Source organism: Lynx canadensis, chromosome C1 (genome assembly GCF_007474595.2).
Source record: "Lynx canadensis isolate LIC74 chromosome C1, mLynCan4.pri.v2, whole genome shotgun sequence".
Taxonomy (NCBI): domain Eukaryota; kingdom Metazoa; phylum Chordata; class Mammalia; order Carnivora; family Felidae; genus Lynx; species Lynx canadensis.
In genome coordinates this window covers 47,572,889-47,580,378 of record NC_044310.1, presented here as the reverse complement: position 1 = coordinate 47,580,378, position 7,490 = coordinate 47,572,889, and positions in this window count along the sequence as shown.

Sequence of the window (7,490 nt, the reverse complement as noted above, 5' to 3'; positions counted from 1 at the left end):
CGCTCTCTTCTTCCCCATGTGCCTGGGGAACTTTGTGTCTCCGTTTTATTTTTTTTATTTATTTTTTTTTTTAATTTTTTTTTTTCAACGTTTATTTATTTCTGGGACAGAGAGAGACAGAGCATGAACGGGGGAGGGGCAGAGAGAGAGGGAGACACAGAATCGGAAACAGGCTCCAGGCTCCGAGCCATCAGCCCAGAGCCTGACGCGGGGCTCGAACTCACAGACCGCGAGATCGTGACCTGGCTGAAGTCGGGCACTTAACCGACTGCGCCACCCAGGCGCCCCTTTTTTTTTTTTTTTTTTTTTTGTGTGTCTCCGTTTTAAAATTTCTCAGGCTTCTTTACGATATGCCTGCCAACCTCCTCCATTCTTTTTTTCTCTTATCTTCCTCTTTTTAAATAGCTTTATGGGGGTATAATTGACATACGATAAACCGCATGTACTTGAAGGCACAATTCCTTATGGATGGACCTGCGAACGATAGCACCACCAAGACAGCGAACGTATCCATCGCCCCAAAGGTTTCTTCGTGGCTCCCTTCTCCAAACAGACACCCATCTGCTTTCTGTCCCCGTAGATCAGCATTTCCTACAGTTCTATATAAACGGAGTGATAGAGTATATCCTCTTTTTCGAGTGGCTTCACTCACTGAGCACAGCTATGTTGAGAGTCATTTATTCTACTTTCCCTCTTCCCCGAAACATGGGCTTCCCTGGGGAGAAATGGGGTGCAGCCAGAGCTCGAAGCTCGACATAGGGCACACAGGAAGAGCCATGGTGGAAGACACTGGGGTGTGATGGGCAGATCTCTCTGGACTTGGTTGGCATCAGGACATCATGGATCTCACGTATAGAGTCATGCCCGGACTCGATCACTGCCAGCTGTGCAGAAGTGAGTCACTCATAATCCGAGCCTCAGTTTCCTCATTTGTAAATTGGGATGATGATACACCTCCCTGCTCTGGGGAGAGCTCTGTGCGACTCCACAGAGCCCAGGGATAAAGTGCTCTGTAAACTGTGAAGGGTCAGTCCTGGGCGAGGATTAGGCCTGAATCAAGCCAGCAGCATAGTGGGAACACCCCAGCTCCAAGGGCTATTTAAAGGCCTGCACGCATTTCTTTCCGGGGACGGTGCATGGTTTGTCGATTCCTCACAGAAATGGCCAATGAGGGTTATGCGTGGTGGCCTTTAATCCTGGCCCAGTCACCAAAATTTCAAGGATTCTTTTCCCTCAACCTCCCCGCCTCCCCTTTCCTCTGCATAGGCTGTGTTTATTTACAAGGCCTCTCTCCCTCCAGAGAGCTGCATGTGACCGGAGGATTCCTCCTCTGGCCTGGAGCCTGCTGATAAGGGCAGTCCATCTGCTGGGGGCTCCAAGGCCTGCAGGAACAGGAACTGAGCAGTGGAGGGGAGCAGAGGGGGAGCCTGCCAGGCCTGGCTGTAGCTTCCTTTGGCCAGGACTGACAGAGGGGGGATGAGGTGTGACCGGAGAGAAGGAAATAGTTGTCTCCCGTTGGAAACCGTCTTGACCTATAAAATCACACCAGATTTGAGGATGCTTCCTATGCACCACCCCCTCCCCACCCCCCCACCATGAACGGAATTTCTCATTCGCTGCTGTTTAGGGAAGAGAAGTGAGGTCAGCTGCTAGGACACACACAGGGAAATTCAAGAGCTAGCAGCACTTGGGGAAGCCACTCTCCCTCCTGGCCAGGCAGGCTGTCGTCAATTAGAGCTACCTTTTGTTGAATACCTGCTCTGCATCAGGCACTATGTTTTCTCTAAGTTTTACAGTGTAAGCTTCAAAGCCATACGGAGGGGGGAATATACACCCTCTCATTTCACAGCTGATAAAGGTGAAATAACACGTCCAAGGTCACTTGGGACGTGAGGCAGAATTTGAACTCCATGATGTCTGACAACGGAATCCATATTCTTTTGAGAATTTGAGGACATTGATTCTCAAAGAATGAACTTAATAATAAATTATTTCCTGGTCATGCCCTGTTAAAAGAAGGCTCTGTGACCAATTTAATATAGGGAATGTCATATATAATGTCCCTATCATGAAGACCCACGGTGTACTTTTGTGTCTAGAAGGTTCTGAAATAAAACCTTAAAAAAAAAAAGTGGGGAGTACCTGGGTGGCTCAGTCAGTTGAGTGTCTGACTTCGGCTCAGATCATGATCTCTCCTTTGTGGGTTCGAGCCCTGCACCAGGCTCTGGGCTGACAGATCAGAACCTGGAGCCTGCCTCGGATTCTATGTCTCCCTCTCTCTCTTGCCCCTCCCTTGCTCGCACTCTGTCTCTCCGTCTGTCAATAAAATAAAACGCTAAGAAAGTTTTTAGAAGGTTCCGAGAAATCTTAGCATAAAGGAACTCACCTTTTTTTCCAACCAAGAATTTCCCACATTAAATTGATCACCCATCTTTTTTCCCATGAAACCTCTATTCATATTCCTCAGAACAAGTGTTCCTCAGAGCATTGTGTGAGAATCGCAGCTGAGTCAGAACTGGAGGGATTATAGGGTTTATCCACCTTACTCTAACGAGTGCATTAACAACACCTTTTATTAACATCTCCAGTGATGAGAGACTTATTACCTGCTAAGACAGCTTGCTCCATTCTTGCACAAACTCAGTGGTTACAACAGCACTGCCCAGCAGAAAGGCTGCAAGCTACATGCGTGAGTCTAGGTTTCCCAGAGGCCATGGGGGAAAGTAAAAAAAGAGCAGGAAAAACTCATTTTAATAACCTATATTAATTAACTCAATGGACCTCATGAAACTATCATTTCAACATGGAGTCAGTAAAACAGTGATTAATGGTATATTTTACTTTTTCTTTTGCTTTTTAAATTAAGTCTTTGAAATCCAGATTAGCCACATTTCACGTGCTCAATGGCCATGTTTGGCTAGGGTCTAACACGTCGGGTGGCACAGCATTAGAAGATTCTTCTTTAGGCTGAGCCAAACCCTGCCTTCCTGTGCCCCTTCTCCATGGTCCTCAGAATCAAGGGCTTGGTCTATAGATGTGTAACTTTGTCACCACCCCAAGGATGAGTTCTGTTTGGCTACATGCTTGTACGTGTGCATTAAGTCCCCCCCTTCATAGAGCTCAGCCCTCTGGCAGTGGTCTGCTGAGGTCTGTCTCCCCTTTTAAAGGGTTTTCCAAACTTCAAAGTGCTGTATAAATAAAAGGCCTTATTCTCCTGACTCCTAGTGGGGCAGGCTTAGAATCACCCAGGATTTTGGTGTTCTCGTTACGTGGTTATGTTATATTCAACCCACAGGCAGCTGGTAATACTGTGTCTGGCCTGCGGCTACTCCCGTTTTCTCCCTGGGCCTCAGTTTTCCTATCTGTCAAATGGCTGATTTGAGATTTCTAGGATTTAGACTCTTTCTGCCTCATCTCACCCCCACCACTCTCTTTGCCTACTACATTTCCTCTTAAACGAGGTCTTAATTTGGAATTCAGGAAATAGTTATATCCTCCCATATATTATAACAATAAGCATTTTTTTTTTTGAGCGTTTATCATGTACGGGGCACTGTGCTAAGAACCTTATGAAATAGCATTTCATTTAATCCCCTTCACACCTGACCAAAGTCACTACTGTCGTGATTCCCTCTTATAACTGTAGAGACTAAGGCATCAGGTGGTTGAGTCATAGATCCCACGCCTGATAACAGCTGGAGATACCAGCCCCGGGGCCTGCTCCCAGTCTCTGATCGCAGGTCCAGACTGTGAACCGGAGCTAGGCCCAGGCCTCGGACTACTCAACAGGGCACAAGGGCCCAGGGGAGCAGCTTTTTGCTTTTCATTGTTGTTTTCGCTGCTGCTAAAACCCACAGAGCGTCCTCCTCCTGTTTTGCCGAGGAAGGAAATACTGGTATACTTTCCTTGCTAAGGAAATCCTACTCTTCACAAGTCAACTTTCTTCCCATCCTCTTGGCCTTTCAGGACAGGGCCCGAGGTCCCCGGGAAGCCTCTGGAAGAGACCTGAGGAACTCAGCGTGCCCTGTCTAGGGCAGGGGTATTTTTAGAACAGGCTGCACTGTTTACAAGGAAGCCAGTCCCCTGAGCCTTCCCTCTCCCTCCAGGCCCCACCCGCCACCGGGCTCCTCCAGGCCCTTCCTTCCTCTCTCCCTCCTGGCTGCTCCCTTCCTGTCATCTCTGTGGGCACGTGGGCTGCATCAGCACACGGGTGCACTGTCACTACTGCCCGGGAGACACAACTGAGCAAAGCCACAGCCCGGGGCCCCGAGAGCCTCCTGGGAGGGCCAGCCGTGACCCGGCACTGGAAAAACACAGGAAGCTGCCACCAGTTGAGAAAATGGCCCTGGCAGTTGGCGATCGACTGGAAATCCTGCAAATGGGCTCAGCTGTGTGTGCCAGGTGCCTTCAATTGTGACAAGTCACTTACCCTCCTCGGCCTCCTCTGACACAGCTGTAGAGCAAGGAGGGCTTGAAGGCCTGGGCTGCTCTGTGTTCAGTAACTGAATGTCTGGGCCTCCCTGACGGTGCGGTGCGAGTACTCAGGCCTCCCGCAGGGAGGTGGCGGGAGGTACTAAATGGAGTGAAAGCCCTGGCACGTGGTGGGCATGCGATCCGTGGGAGCTCCGATAATAATTCCCTATCTCCAGCACCCCACACTGTGTCTGGCACAAAGTTGCTTCTCCACGGGGATGCTCTCCTTTATCCTTACAGCTTGGGGGTCTTTCACCTCGAAGTCTGTACAGAACCTCTCCTCAAACTATGCACTTTTAAAAAGGTTTTTTGTGTATTCATTTTGAGAGAGAGAGAGAGAGAGAGAGAGAATCTCAAGCAAGCTTCACGCTCAGGATGGAGCCCAATGCGGGTCTCCATCTCGCACACCAGGAGATCATGACCTGAGCCAAAATCAAGTCGTGCAGCTTAACCGACTGAGTCACCCAGGTGCCCCCAGCACTTTAAAAAAAAATTTTTTTTTAACTTTTATTTATTTTTGAGAGAGCGTGAGCAGGGGAGGGGCAGAGAGAGAGGGAGACACAGAATCTAAAGCAGGCTCCAGGCTCTGAGCTGGGGCTCAAACCCGCAAACCACACGACCATGACCTGAGCTGAAGCCGGATGCTTAACTGACTGAGCCACCCAGACGCACCCCCAGCACTTTTTTAAATTAAGTATTTATTCGTGTTGCCCAATGCTGCACCACCGTACCGCTTTGGCTCAGGAGTCTTCTAGCAAAAGCCTCTTCTCTGAGTCACAGTCCTGTGGCTTCCAGGCCAGGCTGCCCACCTGTACCCGTGCCCCATTGGCTCTGGAGACAGTGGACCTGACCCAGGGAACCAGTCTTCTTAGAGTCCGACCCTAAACTAGCAGGGCTTGGAGGGGAAGCTCGACCCAAGCAGCCCAGCTGCTACCCAAGTTTCCCTGGGTGTGGGTGTGGAGATTACAAGGCCTCCCTCCTTAGTCCCAATGGCAAGCTAGACTTCTCCAGCAGCTGCAAGAGATCTAGGGATTGTTATTAGAGGCCGTTAAATTCCCACCATGCATCCCTCCCACCCCACCTCCTCTGCTCCCCCTCCTGTTTCCCGCTTCCCCTCCTCCTCTTCCTCCTCTTCGTAACCATCCTCCTTCTCTCCCTGCTCCTCGCCACGGTTATGCTTTTGACCCAAGTGACAGCCTACTGTATTCCTAAGGCGAAGTACCAGTGGCGGGGAGAGGGACTGACTTCTCTCTGTAGCCTTACGCCTCTCCTTCTCAAAGTCCTTCCCCAAAGATGTCTCGGGCCCTCTGGTGTGCCAGCAAGTCGGAGACACGGCTGGGTGCTAGCACCAAGGGCTACCTAGCCTGGTGGGCTGGGACCCCGGCAGCATTCCTGGTTGTTGAGGAAGTTGCATGTTAAAGTGGTGTCACCTTTGACCACCTTCCCTATCGTCTCAAGGCCACGCATTCACACTTTTTCCAGCGTGGTTTTACGGTCGCGCAATGTATTCCTTTAACCTTAATGAGAAGGTGACACTTTTGGAGCATGTAATTACAGAAAGAGGTGTCCTTCCTTTTCTCCCCATCCCCTGCTCACTAGACAGAAAAAAAAAAGAAAAAAGAAAAAAAAAAAGCATGTTTAATAGGACAAAAGCCTGAAAGGGTAATGGGGCAGGCTGGCTAAGGCTAACACGTGTGGCTGGAGTGTAGCATTTGGTTGGGGCAAGAGTGAATGCCAGGAGAGGAGGCTACAGACAGATACAGAACAAATCATGCCAGCAGCCACTGCCAGGAGCCATTGCTCCCCGCCATTGTGCATCAGGGCCTGACTTGATCAGTAGACTTCTCGGGAAACTGTAATGACTCGTTTTGCTCCAATGAACCCCCTCAATGCCTAACCCCTGACCTTACAGACCTGCAGGGTTTTCCAGGGATGTGCTCATTCCCAACCCTCTTCCCCACCCACCTTCTGTTTCTTAATAGCTGGATGGCCTTAGACAAAGTCCTTCATCTTTTGTGGCTGTATTTTTCTCATCTGTAAATGAGAGAAAGTGTGTGTGTGTGTGTGTGTGTGTGTGTGTATACGTGCATGAATACACACACACACAGATGCACGCACATACACACTCACCACCGGTTGTTATGAAGCTTGAGTCAATGAGACACTGTGGAAGGAAGCCCTTTGGAAAGCACAGGCAGTTCTCTATCTCTCCTCGGCCTCAGCTGCTATTCCCATTCCACGAGGGGAAATCCTCACCCGGAAAGCCATGTGCACACGGGCACAGGTCCCAGGGCAGGCGCCTCCACAGAGGCTGGGTCTGTCTCTTTCCATTTCCCTGTTGACTTCCAGTGCAACTGCCGTCGGCTTGTGAATGGGCAGGCAGCTCCCCGCGACGTGGCCCGGTGCCAGGCTGATGACCCACCAAGCCTGCACAGGCTCTGTGACTGGTACCAAGGACCAGAGAGGCCCACGGCCCTCTGCCCTGGATGGGGAATGTCAGGTGTCCAGACAGGGTGGGGCAAGAGCTTCTTACGTTCAGGCTGCAGCTCAGACATAACCTGTCACCTCTACAAAGGCCTCCTAGTAAGATGAAGAAGTGAAACTGGGGAGGTGATCTGAGCCAGGAAAGGGGGCGACACGGGAGGAGAAGGGATCCCCAGGAGAGGATGAAGCTTCTGCAAAGGCACAGAGGTACCAGTAAGCAGGAAGTTTGAAGCCCATGGAAGCTATTCCTCTGCATGCAGCTGCCCACCTGTTAATGAGCTGCTTCGATCCTTGCCTCTCCCCGATGCCCCCACCCCCATCGATTATCAAATTCTGAAGCTTCTCATGTCTTATACAGTCTAGGCACCCGTCTTCTCTTCCCTAGCCCTATGGCCACTGCCTGGAACTTACAGCCCTCTGGCCTAGACTAATTCAAACAGCTTCCTAACTCTTCTTGCCTCTAGTTCCTGGCCCTCCCCTCTATTCCACCAGCCTCACAGTTGCCAAAATGATCTTTCTGATATGTGAAATTC